We start from the raw sequence: 25,209 nt of genomic DNA, 5'->3' as shown, positions 1-25,209 counted from the left end.
CAGCTGTCAGTTCCTTCTTGAGAAAATACAAACAACGAACCAAATCCGTGGTGCAGTGCAATGCAGGATGGCACAAGTGCAGGGCTGGTTTTCTGGGCTTGCTCCTCTGAATTTCCCGAAGCTTTGCCATTGATAAATTATGGCTTTTCTGACCAAGGATGATCACTGCCAAGTGGAAAGTATTGTTATGGCACCTCAGTGTTCAGCCTGTACTTGCTGTTTTCAGCTCCTCAGGAGCTGAAGAGATGAACCAGCTCATCCTGCACAGGGAAAACTAAATGCAGCTCTGGATGTAAATTTTGGAATTTTGTGGATTTTTAGGGGAATACGAGGTAAATTCTGAGTTCTTTTAGCCACTTGTGTGGCTGTCATCCTTGGTGATTTTGCAAAGAAGACTTACGAACTAAATAAGACAAATCTCTGAATTGAACAGTATCTCTGCAGTGCTGGGCTGAGAGAGCCTTCCTCTGGGGAAGCTTGTGCTGCAGTGCTCTGAAGGAGCTTGCTTTACAGTGTTGAGTCTGGTTGGGGTAATGGATGCTATGGTATCATCACACTACAGGGCTTAAACTTAGTGTAATCAATAGATACTTTTCTTGTAAAGCCACTTGAAAAGGTTTTTAAAGGATTATTGGAATTTTTGGATTACCACAGATAAATTCATTCTGTTTCACTGAATTGAATTACAGCATCGTATCTGTTGCTAGTATATTAATAAAATGTATGAAGCCAGCCTTAAAAGGTAGCTCCTTTGTGAAGAGACTTTTTTCTTTAACAATAAGCAGGAAGGATTTTTCAAAGATGTGTATTTTTCCCAGAGTAATGTTGCATACAGACTGGAGATTGCTTCTTCTATTGAATTGCATAATGAAAAATCAATCAGTTTAATGGTTGACAAACTTTGACATTCAAATAAAAATGTTGCTGGTATTTTCATAAAGACCTGTAGGCAAAACTATATTCAGTGACTTTAATTTATGCAATAGTAAATGTCTGCCAAAACATTGTACAAATGACTGTATAATGAAGCAATAATAACTGAGGAAGCAAAGCAAACAAAGGCCAAATTTCTCAGTTTTTCCAAATTATATACTTTTGCAAAGCCTTTCATTGTAAGGTATGTTTCTACAGCATCCTTTTCAACAATATATTCTGTTTTGAAAGCAGTTGCTCAACATCATGGAACACATTTATCTGGCACTGTTGAATAGTATCAGATGATAATGTTTAGTTTTTCTACTTGTTCAGTCTTCTACCCAGGCTGCATTTACTTCTTGACCACTTCTTACTATATACTTTGCAAAAAACAGCTAATAAAAAAGCCTTGTTCATAGTGGTTATTTTATATTTTTCATGTGCCTGCAAGCAAAATAGAAGGATAACAGAAGTCCTTCTGCAAAGGAGAAAAAGAAAACAGCAAAAGGCTTGACAGGCTCCTGGCTTTCCACCTATGTTGGTTGTTCTGTTTTGGGTTTTTCTTTTTATTTTCTTTGATTCAGAGGGGAGAGAATTCCCAGTAAGGTAAGAGGACACCTTTGTTCCTCACTCATTTCTGCTTTTAATGTATGTTTGAACACAGTACTTGGAGGAAGAGCAAAAGGCATGCTGAGCTACGCTATCACTTTCAGCCTTTAGGCACTACCATCCTAGAGCCAGGAGACTGGCTTAATAAATGCCATTAGCCTCTGTGCTCAAGTGTTGTCTAGCCATGAGATTTTCAGTAAGTCCAAGTTTTGGTTGTGACCATGCGCATCAGCTTTGTTGGCCTCTTTGGATGCAGAGTCTGAGTGCTTCATTCGTCAGTAGCAGTGACTGGAAAGTGTTGACTTGTCTTCCTCCTTTTAGCAGTAAGATAGCTCTTACATCTTCTAAGCTTTGCACAACTTCCAACTCCCATTCCTATATGATCTGGGTAGTTTTGTTAATTCTTTTTACTGTAATTAGACTAGTTTGACCCAATTTGTCCTTCTTATCATTTTCCTGTCATGCATTATCCCAAGCTTTGAATACTTTCTTAAATCTGACTTACAAGATTACTAAATGTTTTAGTATACGTATGTGTCTGAATTCAAGATATGAACTAAACTAGATGTAAGTTTTTGGCATTATCTAATGGGGGGGGAAATTACTTGTCCTGTGCTGCATTCCAGCTCTCACAAGAGAACTTGGCTGCTGCACAGCCACCTGCCGGTGCGACTTCAGCTTTTGCCTGCCTCTCGTTTGTTTGACTTACAGTTATGTTGTGTTGAGTTCTCAAGGTAGTAACTGTGCCTCTGTTTCAGTAATATCTAATAAACTTCCTGGTGCTATGTTAAATAATGTGCCAGGTGACTCACACGTTCTCACTGGTTACTTGTGTGGTTTGCTGTTCCTTTTCTCAAAGGAAATACCTTTTCATTGTTGGTTCAGGAAGTACATAAGAGTATTCCCTTTTTTTTTCCATGGGATTAATGATAATTATGCTTCTTCTCCACCTTTAACATTCTTCTGATTTTTGTTTTGATATGATGACTCATTTTAAGCATCTCTGGTTTATTACTGGCAAAAACAAATTGAGGAAGTTTGTTGATTTCCCTGTGTCCATAGAAGGAACAAATGGTAGATCCCTGATTAAAGCATTGTTCCCATTTTTATCTTATAGCTGGAATCAGTGTTAAGTTACTCTGTCTTCTATTTCTGTAGTAATCTGTGTGGGTGAACTGCAGCAATTCTCTTATCAAGGAGAAGTCTGTAGTATGTTTTATTCAAGAACTTTTTTTCCATTGCTATTGATATTAATGCCTAGATGGAAGCTAGTATGGTGTCTATTCCCAAGTGTAAAAAGGTTTTGGGCTTTCTGTTGTTGTTGTTTAAATATAGCAACTGTAGTGTTTATTTGTATTGCTGCATCTCACAAGTATTTAATTTTTCTAGGGGCAAAATGTCATGCCATGTTTGCACTTTGTAAAAGCTGTGGCAAGGACAGAGATACAGCCGTGGCTCAAAGTCATGTCCAGTGTGCAAACTGGCCACACTGGACCTGACTCTGGACGCAGAGTCCATGAACTCTGTTCTGTTGCAGTAGAGTTCTGGGGCTTTTCCACTCTCTTTTTGAAGCGGTATGTGGTAGGATTGTGAGCTACTGAAAACAAAGCCTGTTAGCTGTCCTTGTATCAATCATAAGCAAGAGAGCATGTATATACTCGGGTATTTCCCTGTCATGGATGTGAAAGAACTCTTAAGGCATAGGGGTTTGGTACTTAAAAGCTTAAGCAATTACTCATGAGGACGCAAGTTTTTCTCAGTGTTTAGAAGATTTATGTTTCCTGTTGACACTTTGCTGCATGAAAGGAGCATGCATGTTGCATCTAAAGAGCAAGACAGTATTTGCTGTTTACTGTAAGATGAAAATATGCATTAAAAACTCTAAAAGGAAATACAAACTTAAGGCAGTAACTGATTGACATCTGTGGATGTCATTTTTCTCTTGTGATTCTGGCATTTCATGCCTTGCTAAATATCACCCACAGCTATCTGTTGGATGTGTCAGTAAGCGATACAGTATGACAGCTGCTCTTCACCACTCCACAGCATCAGTTCATTCAGTAATAAGCTTGCATGTGTTTTTATCTTTGTTGTCTCTTTCCTAACAGTTCAAAATAAAAATAGTGTTTGTAACTGATACTGAATTCTCCCCAGTCCTAAGGTCTGGAGTAAGCAACCCTGTGCTCTAAGTTATTAACAGTAAGTCTTCTCTTCTTCCGTGGCATGGTGCTGTAATGTACATGAAGTTCCTACAAGCACATTGTGCATTCTTAACAGTCACATTCTGAGCATTACTTATTCTACTAGCAATATAAACGATAACCTATTGTTGATAGGTAACATTGCATTCTGTACATAATATGTTTACAATAGATGTATGGATATAAATGCTGAGTTCCTATTCTGAAGTTACCTTTTTTTACTGGTGATTAATAGTTTGGAGTGTTATATGAGCCCTCTTCATATATATGATCATTGTTACTTGACTGATTTTAGGAGAATGACATATTTATTCAGTTTATGTCAAGAAATACAGCAAAATCGTGCAGTCCTTACTAAAATCTCTTTACAAATACAGTGTACTTTTAAAATTATTATATGCATTCTGGATTGTTTATGATTCTACCACTGTTGTTGGTTAAAAAAAATCTTTAAAAGTTATTACTATTTTTACTTATAAAGTATATATTATAAAGTAAAATCTATTTTACTTGTAAGTAATGCAATGGCTTTGATATATTTCTCTTGCTAATGCTGTTAAGCAACACTTGCCAGTGATTGGCTGTATCATTTTTATAATCACTATAGCTATAGTAAGTGTGGTAATCTAATATATCTGAATATAGTATATCTAAAATACAAGGGGTTTTCCCAAAGTTCTAATTTAGAATGAGATGCCTGACTTCAGTCAGAGAAGAGGCAGGTATCAAATGCTTGCTTTTGCCTTTGAAAGCTTACCCCTAAAACTGTTTCTGGCAAATGAAGTGGTATGCACAGTATCTTGCTTTTTTTACTTGACTCAGAGCTGCTCAGTTGCAGCAGATTTGCTGCTGCAGACAGTTGTTGGGAAAAATCAGTTGGATGTTATGGTAGATGCCTGTGATTTTTGAAGCAGAAGGACTGAATTCTGTCATTTACAGCTCCAAAGTTCTGAGTACCTTAATTTTCAGACTCCTACATCTTTGAAATTGTACGTGGTGCAGATTTGCTTAGGTCATTCTTAAAAAAAATGTCTTCAACTATAAGGGCACCAATGTCCACAGAATATGAAAACGTCAGTCAGAAAGGCTAAACTTCTAATGTGTTGATTTGCATGCTTATGTAATTTACACTAAATACCGGGGCTGTATAAGGTAACAAACTAAGAAATGAGATTGATACTGCTGATCTACAAAATGGGTCTGTTTAATGAAAGGCAAAATGTTACTGAGCTGAGACTGCTGTTGGCTTTAAATGCATGTAATTCCCAATACCAACAACTAACCAGTGGATATTTCAGATGTTATATGAGTGGTAAACATTTATTTTTCCTTACAGTGATGTAGTTCTGGGTGTACTCAGTAAGCTTTCTGTAATGGAGGACAGTGATTATTTATAGGAAAAATTAGTTGTAGTGGGGTTTTTGCATACCACCATCTTTTTTGTTCATTGCCAAAATGTAAACTTACCATGTAAAAGCAGAGAATAATTGTAGTGAAAGAGAAAACTGGTAAACACTGAGATAAATGATGACAAAGAAATTGGGGTTTAGCGTCAGTTCATCTCCTGCCTGAAATAGAGCAGGAGTTGCATCAAGTAGGGTTCTTCAGGCTCTAAGCTACTTGTTCATAAGATACTGTATCATTTGATTTTCATGTGAAAAAAACAGATCCTGCTTACATCTTCAGTCTAATGGACTCTAAGTGAAGCTTACCTGTAAAGAGGTGGTTGGGGCTTATCTCAGTTTTATTTTGGCTAAAATTAATCTTTTATTTAAACGTACTTTAACACCAGAAAATTCAATTCTGTTGGGCAAGGAATATAGCTTAAAAGATATTTTTGAAACTCTGCAAGAGGATATATTCAGCCCTTTGTGTCTGAGTTAAAGGGAACAAGTTCAGAACTGCTGTTTTTCTAAATCCGGCTTCAGTTTGTAAAGCCATTCTAGATTATTCTGTAGGTGGTGGTGAAGTTGGAGCTTCATAGCTAACTAACCACCAGCACGCTAGTATGTGGATACATCGCAAGTAATTAAAAATGAAGCAACAAAACTTTCTTGCTTCTTCCTGACTAAAGCGTGCTTTCTCAGCAGTGGAACTGAAGCAGTTTGCTAACCTCCAGCACTTGTGTCAGCAGCAAAATTGAAAGTATTTTTTGTCACCTGCACTGCTGTCAGGAGGGAAAAAAAAATAGAAAGTAGAGGAGCATAATTTCAGCACTAACATAAGTATCAGAATGATTTACCTGTCTGTTCTGCTTCACTTTCATCTCAGCTTTCAGGGCTTCATTCATCAATCTTTTATTTACACACGCATATCTCATTTTTACACAATTTCTTTCTCCCTGACCAGATGGCTGCGTTATCTGCTTGGTGTTCATCAAAGAGAATGAGAAAATACACGGATGCGTAGTGTCATCTGGGTAGGATTTGGCTAACTCTGTTTTTCAGCAGCAATTTTGTAAGTATTCAGATAACGAAAAGGAACACTTTGGTTCAGAAAAATACCACACAATTCTCAGACTTTTAAATGCATTACTTATTTTAATCTATATGAAAATATCTTAGTCTAGGCACCAGGTTTATTTCATCACACACAGCCATTTAAGTGGCAATAGTAGGATAATATAAAACTGAAAGCTGATAAAAAGGAGATGCATCTTAAGATTAAGAATTCTTTCAGTGCTTTTTTTTATTTGATAAATTAAAAATGTGTAAAATAGCTTTAAATAACATATACAGTTGCTATAGTGGTTCAATTTATATTTCATCTACAGTATCCATTTTGGCTGCATACAGTTGTGGTTTCAGAACAAGCTTAGTGAGTTTGCTTGCTATGAGCTTTTCTTGAAAAGTGTAGATAGAATGTTTTAGGAAGAAGCTGCTTCTATTCTTGTAGTGCTTTCAAATCTTACTCTTATTCTAACTTTTTGCAAAACTGTTCTTTCCTAATTTCATGTAACCAGTCTTTTCTGCAGTGTGTTGTGTTGCATTCTTAGCTTCTGAAGTTCTGTTCACATATAAATACAGCCTTTAGAATTTAGCTGTAGTGTGATCCATTCATTTTTGCACTTTGTTTAATATACACAGTAGAAATAAGTATTAGTAATCAGGTTTCCATTTTTTATGAGTCACATCACTAGAAATTAGATACTTTCCAAATGCTCATTTGTGTATTTTTTTACCAGACTCAGTTTCTAGTTTTCATTTGTGATTGAGTGGGCATTTCTTATAGGCTGATTAACTTGACTAATCCCAGGCAAAGAATGGAAAAGAAAAAGTTTGTAGGGAATTCCATTCCTTTTGACAGTTAGCATTGTATTATGGATGTATTATTTGATGAATTTTATATAATTCTTCATTATTGAAGTTCATAAAGGTGTTTTTACAGATGTAATACATATTTTAGATGAAAGTCACTAGCTTTGCTAGAACACGAGATGATCAAAGTATTCTGAATAGAACACATGTAAAATGGACTTAAACCAGGTAAGAGACTTCACAAATGACTGAACAACAGGAAATAGTCTTTGAAAGGCAGTATTTCTGGCAGGGTTGAAAAGTATTATGTTCTTCAATATTGTTATCAATAATGTAACATAAATATTGTACTACCACTCAGAACATTTGCCAGTGACAAAATTATTATGGCTTAATAAGCATTGACAAGGACAGAGCCATTATGCATAGTAATACAGCTTGTAATGGTAAGCATTGGCCATTATAATAAACTACATCTTAATGCTTCTGTAGTCAAATGTGCTCTTGTAGGACAGGGAAAATAGTGTCCATTTTGGAGTTATAACCAATGTCCAGGAAGGAAGTGACTTTGAAAAGGCTTTAAAAATAATGGTAGTAAATGACTCAACAGAAAACTCCCAGCAAATGCTGTATAATATAGCATAAATTTGATAATATAAAAATTATTTTTTGCACTGTTAGTATGAGGTGAGTATGTTTTCATTTTTGATTTTGCAGTGTGTTCTCATTAATTCTGGCATTTAAATTGTAAACCATGTTGAAGAACTTGCCAAATGTAGAGAAGCGCTTCAAATGTGAGTCAGGCTAAAGAAACACATGCAGATCAGGGACTTCAAGGTTGGCTTGCTGAGCTACTAAAAAAGAACTTAATAGTATAACTGTTAGTGTACAAATAACTTCATTGGATCAAGGTTTGTGTTCTAAAGTCTCTTTAATGCAAACACAGGAAGGACTAGATCTCAAGCAAAGCAAATTCGTAATTGAAAACTGTGAAACAAGCAACCAGAGAAAGTGATAGCTTTTCTTTCTCAAGAAGTCTTCAAAGTCTGAAAAGCGTGTGAGCCCCCACAAGGCATGTAACAGACTGCTGGAAATAAAGACTGAAATTCTGTGACTGCAACACAGAAATCAGAATAGCTTACTGAAGTGAATTTCTGCTCTTAAAGGTAAAAATATGTGGTAATTTCTGAGCATTATTGTCCTGATTACAGAGATGTGTTTAACTTACCAGTTAATTTACTGAAAAAGTGTGCTGAAAAATGGGTGGAGAAAAGCAGTGCCTCAGAACAGCAGTCTCTCAGGAGACACTGGAGGAGTTGAAGGGAAATGTCTGTGGTGATTTAATCTCTTTTACAACAACCTACAAAACTGTTTTTACTTAGACTGGGAAAGAGCTGATGGACATAAAAGAGTGCAAGAAGCTGAGCAGAATTGAAAGAGATTTTCTGTTAAATGAGAAACAGCAGTCACTGAAGTGAAGCTAAACTGAAACATAGCCCTCTCTTCTCCTTTTATTCTTTCCACTGAGATTGCCTAAAGAAGGAACTTCTGCTTAAATTGGAATGTAAGAAAAATATGCGTTTAGAGCATTTATTGGTTTAATATTTTTAGAAGTTTTATATTTACTGTCAAAGATGCCTTTTGACTCTGAGGTCTGCTATGCCAAATGCTGAAATGTAGTCAGGCTTCAAGCTTGACACATACAAAATTATGGTTCAGGGCTGAAACTTGGAAAGAAATACTGAGTTCTCCCAATATGAAACAAGGGGATGGAGATTGCAGTTAACCAGTGTCATGATTACTCCAGTTTGTTTTCAAATTCCCCGTGCTCTGTTTCAGTCTTTGTGACTGAAAACATAATGTTAGAACCTCAGATGCTTAGTCCATCTTTCTGTACAAGCACTTTGAAGTTCAAGAAAAACAATTGCAACTCTAGTTGTAAATGGTCACAAGATACATCTGTGACATTTATTTTAACTACATCTATTGTTTCACATTTTTTCTATGGAAGGATTTTTAAAATGAATCCGTTTTAAAAAACGCAGAGCACTAGTTTCTTGTAGTCTCTGTTGGAGGATTGAGATTTTCTTTCCTACTTCTGCTAGAACTGCATAGGAGTTGTAATATCAATTTCTGAGTAAAGGTATAAGAATTTTGAACACTTTAAAAGGCTCTTTCCTACCTATAGAGATGTAACATACAGCTTTAGAGTCCTGTTTTCTCCAGTGTCTGTAGGAAACACTGCCATCTGGAGAGAGAAGGAAGAGAACTGTGTTACACCTGATGGCAGGAAAAACTAAAAATTCAGAGTTCAGCAAGTGACATGGGACACATATTCTTGGGGCAATCTAATAGGCTGTGAGGACAGCAGGGCATCACTTACACAAGAGCAGGACAACTGTGATTTTGTTGATGGAGTGTCCTCAGCAGGGCATCTCAAGTTTCAGGAATGGTCCATGCTAACAATAGCTATCTTTCTGAGGCTGTGAACTGCCCTGAAAATGAATATGAGCCCTTGCAGCATAGAAATGAGGAACTTCAATTTTTGCTGAATCATTTTTCTATGTCTTAGAAGAGAATAACCATGATAAATGCAATGCAGTAAAAGAATAGGAGCTTCTGGAGTTCATGCATATCAATAAGTTCCAAAACTGCTATTCCTCCATCTTTATTATGATATAAAAGCTATCAAAATCCAAATACCTCCTCTCCCACTTCCTTTCAACATTATGGAGCTTAGTACAAAGCATAGTTGGTTAGTTTGATAGTATTTTTATAATATAGTTCGAAGTACACATCTGTGCATGATGCACACTTGCAAACCTCATAAATAGGGCTGATATCCCCATTTCTGAGGACAGAAAACTCAACAAGGAGGTTGTGACCTGACCAAAATCTCATGAGATTTAGGTATCTTAGGTACCAAAGGCTAGCTTAGTCCACAGATTCGGTACCACAAAGCCCATAAAATCAAAAGTTTTCAACTTAAGGAAAAACATCTGAAGCAGAAAACTATATGGGAGAGAAAACATTAAATAACTATTCAGGATGGTAACTGTAACTTAAATGATCCAGAGAGAGAGGTCTTGGCACATCTTTGAAACTGTCAGCTCAGTGTTACTGCTATGCCCAGTGGCCATTCATAAAGAGAAATATAAAACTTAAGAAACAGAAAACAAATAGCGAGACACTCTTCTGCTAAAATAACTCCTTACTAGTGATGAAGTTCACATGTATTGGCTCAGAAATAACCCTATTTCCAAAAGCATTTTGGAAAACCAGAAAAATTGTAAGAAGACAGTGAAATAATAGGCAGTTTGGGGGAGGTTCCTCACAAGGATGGACTGAAGAGACCAGAATTTACAGCTTGGCATGTGTGCAGGGCAATCTAGCAGAAGGCCTCTTAAGATCATAAAAGTTTGGAGAAAATGTTTAGAAAATAATATTTAGTAATCTTTTCATAGCAAAAGAGATATCAACGTGCCAAGGCACTGTCAGGAATGGAAGAGGTTAATATTTCTAACTGTGGAATGAGTTTGGGCGTTTCTTTCAGTTGATTATTATTTTTCCTTCCAGAAAAGCAGTGGCTATTCATTAATCAGAGAAGTGGAATAATTAAAGGGTCTGCTCAGGAGAATGTGAGTAGACAATCACTTTTAAGCTGGTTTTAGTTCTTATGGTCTGACTTTAACAGTAGAATTTTAAAGCTGTTTAGCAACGTAGATACATTTGCCCTCCAGAGTGCTAAGAATGTTAGGGTATTGAATCTTGATCATAAACCCAGATTCTGTATTTCTTATGTGAAGGGGTTTTTCTTAAGAAGTTTTCACTTGGTTTGCAGAAGGCATTTACTAAGCTTTTCAGGTTAGATCTAGTCGTAAGAAGACAGGACACACATTGTTTAGGAATGATAGCTAGTTAATCATTATCTTTTTCCTAAATTTTCAGATCTTTTTTATGACAGCTGCAGTGTCCTTAACTGCTAATTCAGAGAAATTAAGAAATCCAGCCACAAGAATACATAAGTGCTGTAAGTACCAGCTAACTATTTATCTCTGCTAGTGTACAGTAGTATAATAGATTATGTATGGATATACTGATTACCACCATATGATTATTGGACAAATTACTTATGATCAGTGCTTTTCCAGTGAATTCAAACACACTGCTGCTATTACTGTACACTAAGCCAAACAGTTAAATGATTTGTTCTGGAGTTGTCAAATGCCAAAGAAGTCGCTTTTCCTTTATAGAGCCATTCACATGATTAAAAACTTCTTGTGTGTTCCTGGAATTCCTAAACTCAACTCTTCAGTCACTATAGGATTAGCATGACTTTTTTTTTTTCTTCAGTGAAACTAGATTTAGTGACATCCACACAGAAGATCAAAACTTTGTTTTGGTTCAGATCTCCATCTTTTTTTAAATGTGAGTGGATAAAAGAATTCCAAAAGCTGTGGATTATAAAAAGATGGAACATGTCTGTGTCCTAAAACTGCCATATATTAGGCATAAGGACTGTTGACAGGCTGTGATGGAAACCTGTTATTTCAGATTATAAAATAGCCTAGCCAACCATAATTCCTTTGATTTTAGGATAACTCCAAAAGAGAGTAAGGTAAAATGAATAATTCTGTGTTAGGCAGAGCATTATCAGACAGCATTGCGAGGCAGAAAGGAAAGAGGCTAGAAATAGGGAGGGGAGAATGTGCAGTGATATGGCCACTATTTCTTATTAAAACAAACAAAAAGCCATTGAGGAGACAAACTGCTACTTGATTACGGTTGTCATTCTTGATTACACGAATCTTTCATGTGTTGTAGTATGCTGTTGTCAGTCACAGCTGCTATTGGATGGTTCCCTACTGAAATCTGCATAGATGCTTTTTAGGATCTTTGTAAATACTTTTAAGATGCATTATTTTTAACATCCAGGTCTACATTAGATGCACAGCTTCTCTGAGTCTTAGCTGGGGGATTATCATTCTTCTAAACTACCAAAATGCTGATAACCCACCATAGGATTTGTCTGGAGACAGTATTTCAGAGAAATGTTTTCTATTAAGTAGCAAGGGTTTGGTTAAAAGGATATCCTATAATCATCTTCTAACAAAAGAATTATCTTGAAGAGATGTAGGTTGGGTTTTCTGGGGGGGAGTTCAGATATAAAATCTTCCTAAAAATTAATTGGTACAATTGTAGATGTTAACAATTTTTTCTGTAGTAGTTCCATGTTAATGCTGGTAAGGTCTTTATTTCTTGTGATGTCTGTCGGCAATGTATTTCACAGATTAAGTACAGTTCAGATTTGTTTAAAAAGGGGAGGGTGGTGGTGTCAGCTTTAAATATACTTCCTTTCAGTGTTCTGCCTCTGTTATGAGAGTAAACAGAAGCACATAATTTACCTTCTTAAATGTTCTCTTTTTTATCTCTTCATCATGTCTTCTCTTACTCGTCTTGACTTTAAAGAAAAATATCCTATTTTTCACTTTTTTTTTTTTTGTAACTTTGATCATTTTTGTTGATCTTCTTTACAGCCTTTTGGTCTGTTCTGTCCTTTTGTTTGAATGAGTATGACCAGAACTGAAGCTAGTAATTGAGGGAGAAAGCTGTTTTACTCATTTGTAAAGTAGGCTTCTAAGAACTTACCTTCTGATGGCAAAATAAACTTACTTGTCTGAGAAAAAGTATCTTTAAAATTCCTGATGCTGCTTTGTAAGCTCTCGGGTTAGTATTCTTCTTAGATTTACAATACTGAATAGCTCATTCTTACTGAAAGACATTTTCCTACTATATGTATGTTTAAATAGCTTTTTAGATTTGAAAGAAATAATGTAAACTGTTTCCTTTAAGGAATTCAGGGATTGGGCTCCTACATGTATGTATGGATGGATATGTATTTTAACTCGTATCCGTTGCTTTTAAATGGAAGAATTTCTTTCAATATTAAAAGTTGTGAACACTGAACTTAGGAGTGCAAGGATGGTAGTCTTGTCTGGAAGAATTACCCAAAACCTCCATGTGAATACAGAAGATTTTTCACATTTACTCATTTTATAGATTATAACCTACAAACAAATTTTGTAATTTGTATTCAGGTAAGTGTCATGAAAGTTATGTTTCATACTGATCTATAGTCTCATCTTCCTTATCAAAGGAAGATATAAGGTTCTATCTCTAGAAAAGAACTCCCTTGTTTTCCTTTTCTTGTTTATCGGAAAATGAGATTTCTCAGTAATGCTGATGTTCATTGGTTTGGCTCATCTGGATAAGAATTAAGTATGAAATTCCCAAAAATATTGTGTCCAAGTGACCTGGTAGAAGAAAAAAAGCATTTCTGATTAAAACCCAAGACCAGTCAGGTATGCAAGACTGCATCTAATTTATGCATGCAGTTGCCATGACTATGTATGCGCATTGGATAATTGCTAGCACAAATGACTACTGGCATTTGCACACACATTTATCCAATTAGTATGTGCAATCAAAGTAATTTCATGCACAAATTAGCTGCACAATTGTGCATGCCTTCTGCACATGTAATTGTATGCCTAATTGGTCTGAAAGTCTTGTTCATAATGTGTGTCTTGATTTTATTGCAATACAACGTAAACAGTGAGTTTTATTTGCAGAAATGCAGATTTTGCATAATATTAATGTTCAGAAATAACTCCAAACTCTTCTTACTAGATTTCACAAAATAAACTGTGCTGCCTGCAGGCAATGTGAGCTCACATTTTGTAAATTGAATGACAGCAGAAAATTCAACTTGCCTTGGGTTTTTAATAATTATGGCTTTAAATTAAAATCCTATCAATTATTCTATCCTTTGTGTAGAAATAAGGCCACAAAATTGCACCATTTTCGTTCCTTATGTACTACATGAAACATTAACAAATAATACTTTATCAATATTTGCATGTAAGCAATGTAAAAACATTGCCACACTTTAATATTAAAAGAAAATGTATTAAGCACTATATTCAGTCTATATAAGTGTGAAAGCCCTATAGAAATTAGTACTGGAATCAGTGAAGTCATAATTTTCTTTAATGTAATTATTCCACATTTGATCATGTGCTCAAACCAGGGTTTATTTATAATTGAGTTAATCTGGTTTATAACCGTATTTACCTAAATAAATGCTTTAAATATTGATTCTAACAAGGAAATCAAAGAGCTTAGGAAAGAAGCCCTATTTGTAAAAAAAGTACCATGAAAATGGTACATTTTGACCAGGCTGTATAAAGTAAGTAGCTAACATAGAGAAACTCCCTGAACCTCCGTAACATAGTGATTGGGTTTTAATGTATGAATTACTTAATTGCAAAAGTTTTGTCACAACTTTTAATATTTCAGGTAACATAGTACAGTATTTTCTGTGTTTTCTCATCTTGCATCCAGTGGGAGGCAGGCATAGGAGAAGAGGTTATAGATTGTGGCTTGGAAAATGTTTCAAGGTAATAACAGGTACTGTCAGCCTTTGGATTTCCCTGGATTATTTTTTAAATGTTTTCTTTGTTTTTCAAAAAAAATAGTTTTCCAAAACTAGCCCAAACCTTGCTTTTCCAAAAAGAAGAGCTCTTAGTTAAGCTCAGGGTATCAAGGAGAGGTAATAGGTCATCAGGCACTTATTGGCAGATAAGGGAAGCTGATAGTAATCTTCAGAGCTTTCCAATATGAAAGAGCTTTTCTTCTCTGCCTTTGATGTGCCCAACCTTAGGGCCATTTGGTGATGATGTTAAAAGACACTGTTTATGCCACTCTCACATTGTTCAGTGTAATTGGGATAGTATAGCAAAGTTTCTGAATTCTCCTGATGGTCAGTCACTGAGGCAGCATTAGCAACATGCAGTAAACCAGCACCTCCTGGAGAAAGAATCCAGTTGTTGAATAAACCCCTGTAGCTATGGGAAAGAGCAGAGCCAGAGACCCTTCGCCTGGCTCCAGTGGCTACTTAGTATTAAGCCAATTAGCATTTGAGAGATGGAACATGGTTCATCCTCGGGACCCGCTGCATGTAACGGGGAGCCTGCTTTAATATGGGGCTATTCTTTAGCGCTTGGACCAACAGGTTTTAAGTTTTCTTTTGCTGCTTCCAGTGATGCTGAGCTAGTGATATAAGTGCTGATGGCTATCAACCTGGCATCTTCAGTTTTAATCCTGAGAAGGATGCTTTGTTTGAAGGCATTTATTCATGCTTTTATTTTTAATAAAATGAAAGAATGAATAAAAAGAATCCAACCTATTAGCCAAATTTCAGAGTCCAACATTTTTCATTTGGGAAATGTTTGTATAAGCACTGTTTATTTTCTTATGTTAATACGTAATAATGAAGATAAGAATCTTGTAGGACAGGGCCCCTGCCGTCTGAGGATGGGTAACTAGATTTCAGAGAGTGACAGAGGCAGGCATTTATGCTGTTTGTTACCTGTAAGAACAGTCCTGTATTTACACAGGAAGTGTCCAGTGCACTGAAGCAAATTGAAAACAAAAAACTAACCACAACTCACCGCAAAAGCAACTAAAAACCAACCCCAGAGGACTAGGGGGTCAAGTTAGTCATGTCCTGTCCTTGTAATAGACTTTTTGTGGCGTAACCAGCAAATGTCTCATCTTGCAGTTTGTCACCCAGAAAAAGCAGTGCAATTGGGGGGGGGGGGGGAGATGCATAGTACTGGTATTTTTAGGGCTGCAAATGAACTGTCCATGTGTTGCAAATATTGCTTCTCTTGGAAAAGAGGCAAACGTAAACATGGCTCCCAGTTCTGCTTTTCCAGCAGTTCATTGTGGTTTGGTGTATATCCCTCTGTCCCAGTTTATTTGTCAAATGAGATTCGTAATGTAGTTTTCTGTTTTGAGAGAACTGTGTGTATAGGTAACTAGTACTTATAAGAAAACTGTTTGCAATAAATTCTACATAAAAGACCTTAAGAGAAGGGACGACTCTATACTCAGTTTTTGCATGGAGTAAATAAAGTAGGAAATTTCATACGGACTTGCAAAGACTGAGAGAAATACTGAATATTTGAGGGAGCATGCTTTGTCTTCTGCCCTAAATAAGGGGCAAAACAGCATATGGTCACATAAATATGCAATAATGATGTGTACAGACAGGAAAGTTAAATCATTGGATCTGATGCAGTATTAATCTGCTGCTTAGGTTTTCTTTTGAATAATTTATCATAAGAAAATTAAAAATAACTGCCTGTATGTTTAGGAGTCCTTCAATATGTATGAAAAAAAGAAAAAGAGAGGGGGAAGGAGGGGGAAATGGCAACTTCTGGGGGTAGGGAGGATTGTCTGGACACAGGTGGACAAATTGTGGGAAAATTTCTAAGTATAGCCTTGCATCTTTGGGTGATCTCTGGTCCTTCGTTGGTCCTGCAGCTCTATAGAGCCTTAATTTCCTTCTCCCAAACCCTGGCCTGGTTTTGTATGCTCTTTTTCAATAAATTAGTGCTTCTGTTTGTTCCTACATGTATTAGTTGTATATTAGCAGGAAAGTAGGCAATCCCTTGCTGGTTTGCTTTTGCTGCTCTTCCGAGATCTGCAGCAGAGCTGGATTCCCTGTGGCAGCACTGCCTCACACTGACACCTGCCGGGAAGGGGCCAAGCCTGAGCAGAGCTGGGTCTTGGCATCACCGGTCCCCAGCTTTTGGGGGGCCATGCTCTGTTTTTCAAAATATATGCCAGAATACGTATAGAATATATGATAAATCCAAATTCACAGAAATTATCACTTGTTTTGGCAATGTATGTATAAGCAAGAAGTACAATGCAGTGTATGAATGATGCTTCTGGAGTGAATTGGGAGAAAAAGCACTAATTTCAGAGTGACATAAGTTAAAAACGCACAGCAGCAGAAAATTTAACTCGTAAACTAAGTTAAACAGTATACTACAGATTTATCACTGTCTTCTACACCCCTCAGTATACCTTTTAATATTATTTGGTTTTTACTTTCATTACTTTACATTTCTGGTGCATTAAAGTGATTATAATTAAGCACAGCCTACAAGGGTACATTTAAAATACCTAGGTAGGTAGGGGGTGAAGAGCTTAATTCTACACTGAGATTTGCAACTATCTGCTTTTGTGGTTGGTCTGTTGATTTGTTCATGTTTTTTTAAAGGAAAACTTAAATGGGTGAAAATATTGTAACTTGAGCTTTGTTGAGTGTTTAGGTGAGGTAGATGTGTTACGCCTAAAATGGCTTAGATGTTATTTGTCTGCCCATGGTAGATATGGCAGTTTATTTTGTTTTCTGTAGCAGTGTTTCAAATTAATTTGCACTGGTTTAGATAACTCACTGATAGGCTGGGCAAAGATGAAATTAAAATTTCCCTTTGATATTCGTAGAGAATTGAAAAACATTCAGTGCATTTACCTACCTCTTGCAGAAATAGCTATAAACATCTGATGATGACATTAGTTCCACAGTCTGTTAACTGAAGGGACTAAAGTATAAATGGGGTTGTGACAGGAAATCAACAAAAAACCCACTAGGTTACATAATATAAAAAAGCCACCTCTCTGTTGCATTATGAGCCACAGGTAGCAAGTTCTTTGTACAAGTGTATGCTCTGCATCTCTATGAAAAAGTGTAGTAACAAACAGAAATCCTTGATGCAGTTCTTGAAATCAAGTGTTTTATGGATAACATAGTAAAAAGTAGTTGGACGAAACAATATGGAGAAACCACTCTCTAACTTTTAAAATAGTAAATAATGAGATTCAAAGTGTATGAAAAGATAACTGAGGGCAAAATTTTATTTTTATTCTTTAAAGAGAATTGTCTTCAATGTTAAAAATACATGAACCAGGAATTCTGCATTACAAAACAGCAAGGAGCATTACATAGACATGCTGTCAAAGCAGAAAAATGAAGCCATTGAGTTGTCCATTTCTTTTCCCCTCTGTACCCACAGACACACAGCCCATTGGGCTGGCTGTGCTGCTCCCACTGAACAGCATCCTCATCCCTGGAACCCTCCCATCCCAGCACTGAAATCAGCCTGCAGTAGCTCCTCACTGTGCTCTGTGTGTACCTCACAGATTACAGCTAAAATAACAGGGAATAAAAGGACTTCTGTACCTTAGAGTCTATTTGCTTCCTTTACTTACAAATCAAAGAACTAAAAATTAGCAGATGAGTATTATAGTTCAGCTTTTAACATCTCATGGACCACATCTTGATTAGAAATTACCATCATCCTGTAATGCCACTGCTTACAACATTTAGTTAAAGTCCAGTTGCTGAAGTTCTGTTCTCATTCACTTGTGAAAATGCATGTAAAGCAGGAATCCTTCCAGTTATCCAGAGATGAAGTTTTGCTTATTTGGAACAGAAAATTATGACGTTAGCTGCCTCTATCACTGCTGACTGTGTTTCTTCAAATGAGTCATCTCCTACCCCTGAGGGAACACAGTAAATCCTATTTCTTTTTGCTTCATTTTAAAAGTTGTTTTGGGAATGCTTAGCACAGCAAAAGCCAGCCTGCTTGCACTGGTAGAACTGGGAACCTTTTAATCCTACATTCCATTTGACCAAAATTTGTTCTTTTGTAATCCACTGGTTAGCAGAATAGCCAGGTGACTGCAGATGCTGCAGCTAACGAAAGGGTGAGTTGCCTCTAGGCACATAGAATAAAAATCTTATTGACGAAAGAAAGAACCCTGCATATGTAGCATGAAGTGTTTTCTGAGAGGCAATATGATAGCACATGCGGGCCTAAACAGGAAGCGTGCACGCGCTTTAGTTCATGTGCAAGATTTTACTTTGAGGACTGTGACTTCAGAATACTGTAACTTCTAAACATGTAAAGCCTAACCGTAATGTCTTAAAAAGAGAAAACTCACCCTGATATGGAAGAATGGTGTTGTTGCAAGTAGGTACTGGAGGTTTTGTTAGAGTATTATAGCTGTTTGGGGGGAGCAGACCCTCACTTGTGGTATTTATGAAATACTTTTTTCTATATTCGAATTATAAGACAAAATGTAATTTCACATGTGAAAAATACAAGGTGCATAACCATAATTGCAGAAAACATTAACAAACACCTATGGTACAATTTAATGATTAATGTTTTAGTTTTGTCTCTTATTGCATGAATTTATTGTCCCAAACTCCTGGTTATCAGATGCTAGGGAAGACTGCCTGAGGAAAGACTACATTGTCTAACCTGGTACTTACACTCTTTCCCTAAGGATTTGCTACTAGACCTCATAAAGACAAGATACTCAGATGCAACATGGCAGTTCTCTAATGCCCTCGTTTGATTTATTGTGCTAATTCTGGAGTTTAATTCTTGGAGCATGGTATATAGTTTTCAGGGTCTTGGATACAGGTGGCTGCCTGGCCCCTTAAGATCCAGAGCCTAAACAGAGACACGGCCAGAATAGAAATAAGTGAGCTTCTTTTAGTACTTAAGAAAATAGCTGAGGTACTAACACAAGCTGAACATTGACTGTTTCACCTGAGAGTCTCATGCTCAGGTTATGTTGTGGTGGCTGTGTTGCTAAATCAGTTCTGTCCAAAGACAGGTGATGGCAACCCCTTCACTATGCCTTCTTGCTTTCTTCCTTTCACTGCTTTCTCTCATCATATTCTTCACTTTGAATGTCATTTACATTCCCTCTCCTTTTTGCTGAGCTGGAGGTTAGTATACTTAGCACTTTTCTTTTTAAAAAGAGAAAGGTGTCACATGAAAAATATGTGCCTTTCTTTCCTTGTCCTGAATGTATTTCTGCTTTCAGCTTTTGCTCTATTACTATTTAAGCAGCGTTATTTTTCTTTACAGGAAAGGAACAGTAGAGGGAGGTGTTCTCTAACTTTGTTTCTAGCAGCTGTTCTGAAGTTTGTAATGAAAATCAGCTTTACCATGTGATTTGAATGATATATGAATACAACTATTTCATTGTGCCCTAAACATTCTGTGTCTGAAAACAGAAGCTGAAAGACTGTCGAAAGTGTCCAAAATACCTACCATATGCTCTGGGACTGAATTTGAGTGTGTTTATTCAGACACTTGGAAGGCTTTTTAATACATTTTTGAAGGGAGGTAATTCTGGTTCCGTAAGTTCAAAAAAGTCATACCAAGGTTGACTGGTATACATTTTAATGAAACATACATTTTAATGAAACTGATTTTGGCTAGAAACTGTTTTCTAGATTTTGAGTCTCTTGGGGAAAATAACGTGATTGTTGTGATTATTATATAAATTTATAAATTTACTTTTAAATTATAAATTTACTTTCAAAATTCAGATTCATTTTTTAAACATAATTCCAAATTTTGGCCTCCTTCTGGCTTCTTAGGGTCAGTTTCTGTATACTTGTTGTACATCTCTGGATTTACTGAGCTGCAATTCTTTTCCCTCTTTATTACTGTCCTTTTCTGTTTCCTTTTCCGTTCATTCTCCCAGCAGTCTTGTGCATCCTTTTTCCTCCATCTTGCCCACACTCTGTTTTCTCCTACAGTCTCCCTGCATTAATCTGCATGTAAGTTTTCTCTTTTGGACACTCCTTATTGCAGAGATTGTGGTCTCATCCTCTCTTACCTGTCCTGTCCCTGCCTACTCTGCCTTTGTGCCCATTTATTATCCTCTGCTGTGCACCATTTCCCAAAAACAAGGACCCTCAGTTTGATACACTCTGTTGCCAACCACTCCATACTCAGATTCATGCTGCTCTCTCTCCCATCTCCTTGCTGTATTTCCTAACAACAGGTTTACTTTCACTGATCCTTGAAGATAACAGCATTGTGTTGTTGAAAGAGGTGTATCCCAACAAAACACACAAGGATGGAGTCTAGCCATCCTGAGCAAAATGGTCTCAGAAAAACTGTAATAGTTTGTTATAAGTGAAATATTTACATCGTGGTGGTGATAAAAGTGTAAGTGTCTGCACACCTTGTGTAACCAGAAAGGTAACTTCAGATGAGTTTCTTTTCTGGGTGTCAGTTAGTGGATAAAAATAGGTTTTGTCATAATGGACATGTGGATTCCTTGCCAGCCATTTCCAAAAGGATCCTTGTCCTTTCAGTAACCTCATTTGTAAAATGGGGGAACAATACCTCCTGCCTTCGATGGTATTGCTCAGTAATGGGGCCTTTGAAGCATGGTCTTTTGGCTTTCATCGCAGTGCACCTGTGCCATGGTGAAAGGGCATTTGGTGGGGCTGTTTGTCTCTGTCTCTCAAACTGCTTCGATGTTGGTCAGACACTTTCCCAGGTGGGGAGCCATATGTCGCAATTGCTTATGTTTGATGGCTTTGATTAGGCATTTTTCTTTCAACTAAATGAAAACTGTCAGATTTTAAGCAGAAGTATTAAGAGCATCCATTTGTAAGTAAAAAGCGAAGTCTGTAGAAGCTGTGAAGAAAGCAAGCAGTAAAAGTTGAGTAAAATGAGTACAAAATTTGAGCCCCAGCAGTATATCTGAGAAGTATAACTTTTGATAATAGCATGGAATTACATACCCATAATGAGTACAATGGACTTGTATAGGTTAACAAATTACTACCTTTCTTGTTCTTTTTCAGAAGATAGAAACAAACTGTTTGTTAGCCTTCTTTATTCTGAAGCTATGAGTTGCTTTATATACAAATTACAGTGTGACATTTATTTTCATTTATGTTCCTTCCTGTGTGGATGTTTTTACGCAAAGACATTTAGGACATGTTCTCTTGTTAATTTAGGGGTATGAAAGTATGAAAACTGTTAGTACACAGATGCTATTCATCTCACTAAATTTATAGCAAAAAATGTAAAATTAGCATTTTCTTCCAGTCTTGGGTCACATTTTAAACTCATTAGTGTTGTACTGTTCTCAAGATGGGGCTGGGGAGAAGTAAGTACAGGTTTCTGAAGCACTACTTCTCACGGGAGAAAAAAGTTTAGATGAAAGCTGTTTGTAGCATGGATAGCATAAAGATTTATGCAACTCATACTTAATTGATAGAAAGTATCTATAGATACCTTTTATAGAAAAGCAGCTACTGCTTGCTGGGTTTTTTTTCCATTAACAGAAGTAAAAAAAATTGATGGTCAACTGTGCTAGGAGTGGATGCTTACTACTTTAGAAAGAACATTGCATTGTTTTGACTTCTAAAATTCAGCAGAGCAAGGCCTATAATGCTTGCTTGCTAACTGACAGGTGAACGAGGATTATTAAGGACCAGGACTGTATTGTCACAGAATTTTCATGTCCAGTTATTTAATTTAGGATTGTACTTATCATATTTAGGTAATACAAGTAATGTAATTGTATTGTACGCATACACCTTCATACACAGTTTTTATTTGCACCCAGAAAGAAAGTGTCATTAGGGAAAATAATTTCAGATCAGCTACTTCTGCGTGTCTTCCTGGTATGTAAGTGGCATTTGACTAATGTGACAAATCTGATAAGGAACACAGCAGCATCCAAGTTTGAATTAAAAATCCACCCCTAGAATGAGTAGTAAAGCTTAAATGAGGGAAACCAAACTCCTGTTTCGTCTTGTATGTAGTACAGTAAACTTCTTTTTCATTTTGGTGATATTTCTTTGGAATCTAAAAGTTGTTTGGTTTCTTAGATTAAAAACTCAAGAACAGAGTCTTAACTATGTCTTTCCCTAGTCCTTGATAAACTGGATTTTGTGTTGCATTCAGTGCAGTTCATTTCAGAAGACTTAATGAAGACCTTCACAGTAATGTCAAATGGTGAACGAGTGGGCTCATGACCCAATGCTTACTGCCCAGCTGGTAGATGAAGGCTTTTTGATCTCACAATTTGGTTAAAGAGGAAAAAGATCTTGGATTTGAGTGTAGCTTACTAGTAGGGCCCTTTTTGGACACTAGAATCACAAAATCTGCATGAAAGAAGCAGTTTCAGTGATTCACCTTGTGGCCACAACAGTTGCTACTTATCCATTACTGTTGGCTGTGCCTGCACGCAGTTAATTGCTTGAGGTGGAATTATACTCAAGTCTCACTCCAAGAAAGTGTAAATTCATAACCTGACTAACAACAAGCACTGGACCAAAAAAGCTGCCCAGTTTAAAACAGTAAAGAAAGAGATATTACAAGTATCCCAAACATCGCATGTGTAGGAACTCTGGAACCTCAGGCTCTGGCACAAGTTTATTCCACATGTCTGTCACATTGGAAAGTGGTTATTATGACATGTCAGCAGGACATGTCATTTAAGTGTTGATTTTTGTGGAATAACATTTGAAAGTGAACAGGCTTGCCATTTGCAATGTATGTTTGAATGACAGCTGTTCTGTTTTCCTAGATTTCAACAAGAAAACTAGCTTGAAGTTTTCAGGAGCTAAATCTGTCAGCTTTTTGATACAAAGGAAATTTGAAGGGCTGGAGCACTGACAGCAGTGGGGACAGAAGCACAGTTGCAGAATAAAAATCAGAAATAAGTACAGATTTACTTTGCTCTTTAATTTACGTTCTTGCTGTTTGAGAGCCCAAAGCAGAATAGGGGTACTGTAAGGCCACTGCTAGTAAAAATATTTTCACAAGGCTGTTGGGGGTATGTAATCTACCTTCCTCACTACATCACTGAAGGCTAGAGTTAGCACAGAACTGAGAATTGAAAGCAAAGATAGCATAGCTGTGGCTGTGCATCCTCAACAGCGGGACCAAGCTGGAACCTATCCTGCATATTGCACTTGGCATTGGTTTATGACGTTTATATGTGTGATGGTAATCCTCACCATTCTCAAAACTCTCTATCTCATGCATGGTTATAAATTAATGCTTTGGGTATCACATCTTTGTTTCTGCAACTGCTTCTAATGAAGTTCTCTGTGTGCAGGTTTTATTTAAATTCTACTTTTCTTTTGATCTTGCTGTTAGTATTTGAAGTTGACTGATATTTATCACTGTGTTCTCACTACCTGCCTAGTTTCCCTGGTGAATACCCCATGGCCTTCTTGCTTAATGCCGAACTGGCAAAGATGCTGGCAAACGTTACCGTAGACAAGCTGATGAAGTCAGACTAATGACTTAGGCTGGGTTCTGAACTTAGAGCTTTTACCATTTTGGTTGAGGTATTTTTCTGTTTTGGTTTTCTTTGGGAGGGGTAAGGGGTGTTACACCCAACAAAAACCTCTGAGTATGGAAGCAGCTACTAAGCTAGCAAAGCTAGTCTGGCAAACTTTAGCTTAATATTTGGTAATCATTCAGTGATACATGATGTAGGCCTTGAGCAAGTCAAATGAGTATTTTAATTCATAGGTTTTAGTGTGTTTCTCCTACTGTTAGGTTACTCTTTTTAAAAGTGGCTGTATTTTACTGTCAGTATCATTTTAAATGAAATAGTGCTCATTTCAGGATAAATGAAAGGGAAGTGTTACTGTAAGACAAATCTGTGATAAGTGTTCTTCTGTTGGTACAGATGGCATCTGTGTATTTTTATCACTACAAATCACTCACAGTTCGAGTCATACTTAGTCCAATATCTTGCTTTATGTTTATTAAAATAATCACAGTTTTAGATACGATATTAATCACTCAGTTCTTTGGAAACATTTGGATTGGTAGATGAAAACACATATTTATTTTGAGAAAGCAAATGATACAATTTTCCACATATTTGTAAATCTGGAAATAATAAACTTTATTGCAAAGCAGTGAATTAGTAAGCTGGAATCTGATTTGTTAGCTTTATTTTTCTCATATATGATTTATCAGTCATACATTGCAAGTGCATGACTGATAAATCGGGACTTTGAATAGTACCAGTAAATGCACTGGGGACAGTTACCTACATTTAAATACATAGTACATTTTTGTTTTTTTTTTTTGTTTTTGTTTTTTTCAAAAGTTTCAGTCTGTTGGTTAAGATTCCTCAGGAAGTCTTGCATTTGTTTTTTATACTGTGATGATTACATTCCAGCTCTGAACTGGTGTCCTGGGTTCAGCAGTAGCAGTCATTTTTTCTCCTTAGTAGCTGGTGTAACGCTGTGTTTTTGACCTTCGGCCTGGGAACAGCGCTGATAACACCAATGTTTTCAGTTACTGCTGACTGGGTTTAAACCATGACAACTGATAATTCCACAGCTGTGCTAGCTTAGAAGGGAGAACAGCAAATTTTTAAAGGTTAGGTTTTCAGATAGAATACAACTAGTTGGATCTGATAGATTTGGATCAAACTGCCTTTTCCCTTCTGGGGATTGCTGGTGACTTCGTTAGCATAGCCAAAACAGTTTACAGACTCTTTTGCAT

The 25,209-nt window shown here is 36.6% G+C and overlaps 1 long non-coding RNA gene across 1 annotated transcript in view; it reads left to right on the top strand.

The window, feature by feature from the left end:
• Positions 1-3,242: 3,242 nt before the first annotated feature.
• LOC130607778 (uncharacterized) overlaps positions 3,243-25,209 on the top strand; it is a 31,212-nt gene continuing 9,245 nt past the window's right edge. The window contains exons 1-2 of the long non-coding RNA XR_008974353.1: positions 3,243-3,713; positions 6,075-6,182. This is a non-coding gene — a long non-coding RNA (uncharacterized LOC130607778). The remainder of the gene's footprint in view (positions 3,714-6,074; positions 6,183-25,209) is intronic.

This window comes from Pezoporus wallicus, unplaced genomic scaffold (genome assembly GCF_028554395.1).
Source record: "Pezoporus wallicus isolate ANWC-B61680 ecotype Strahan unplaced genomic scaffold, APGP_CSIRO_Pwel_v1 scaffold_6445, whole genome shotgun sequence".
Lineage (NCBI taxonomy): Eukaryota > Metazoa > Chordata > Aves > Psittaciformes > Psittacidae > Pezoporus > Pezoporus wallicus.
Note: the sequence above shows the minus strand (reverse complement) of the source record. Positions and strands in the feature narration are given on the sequence as shown.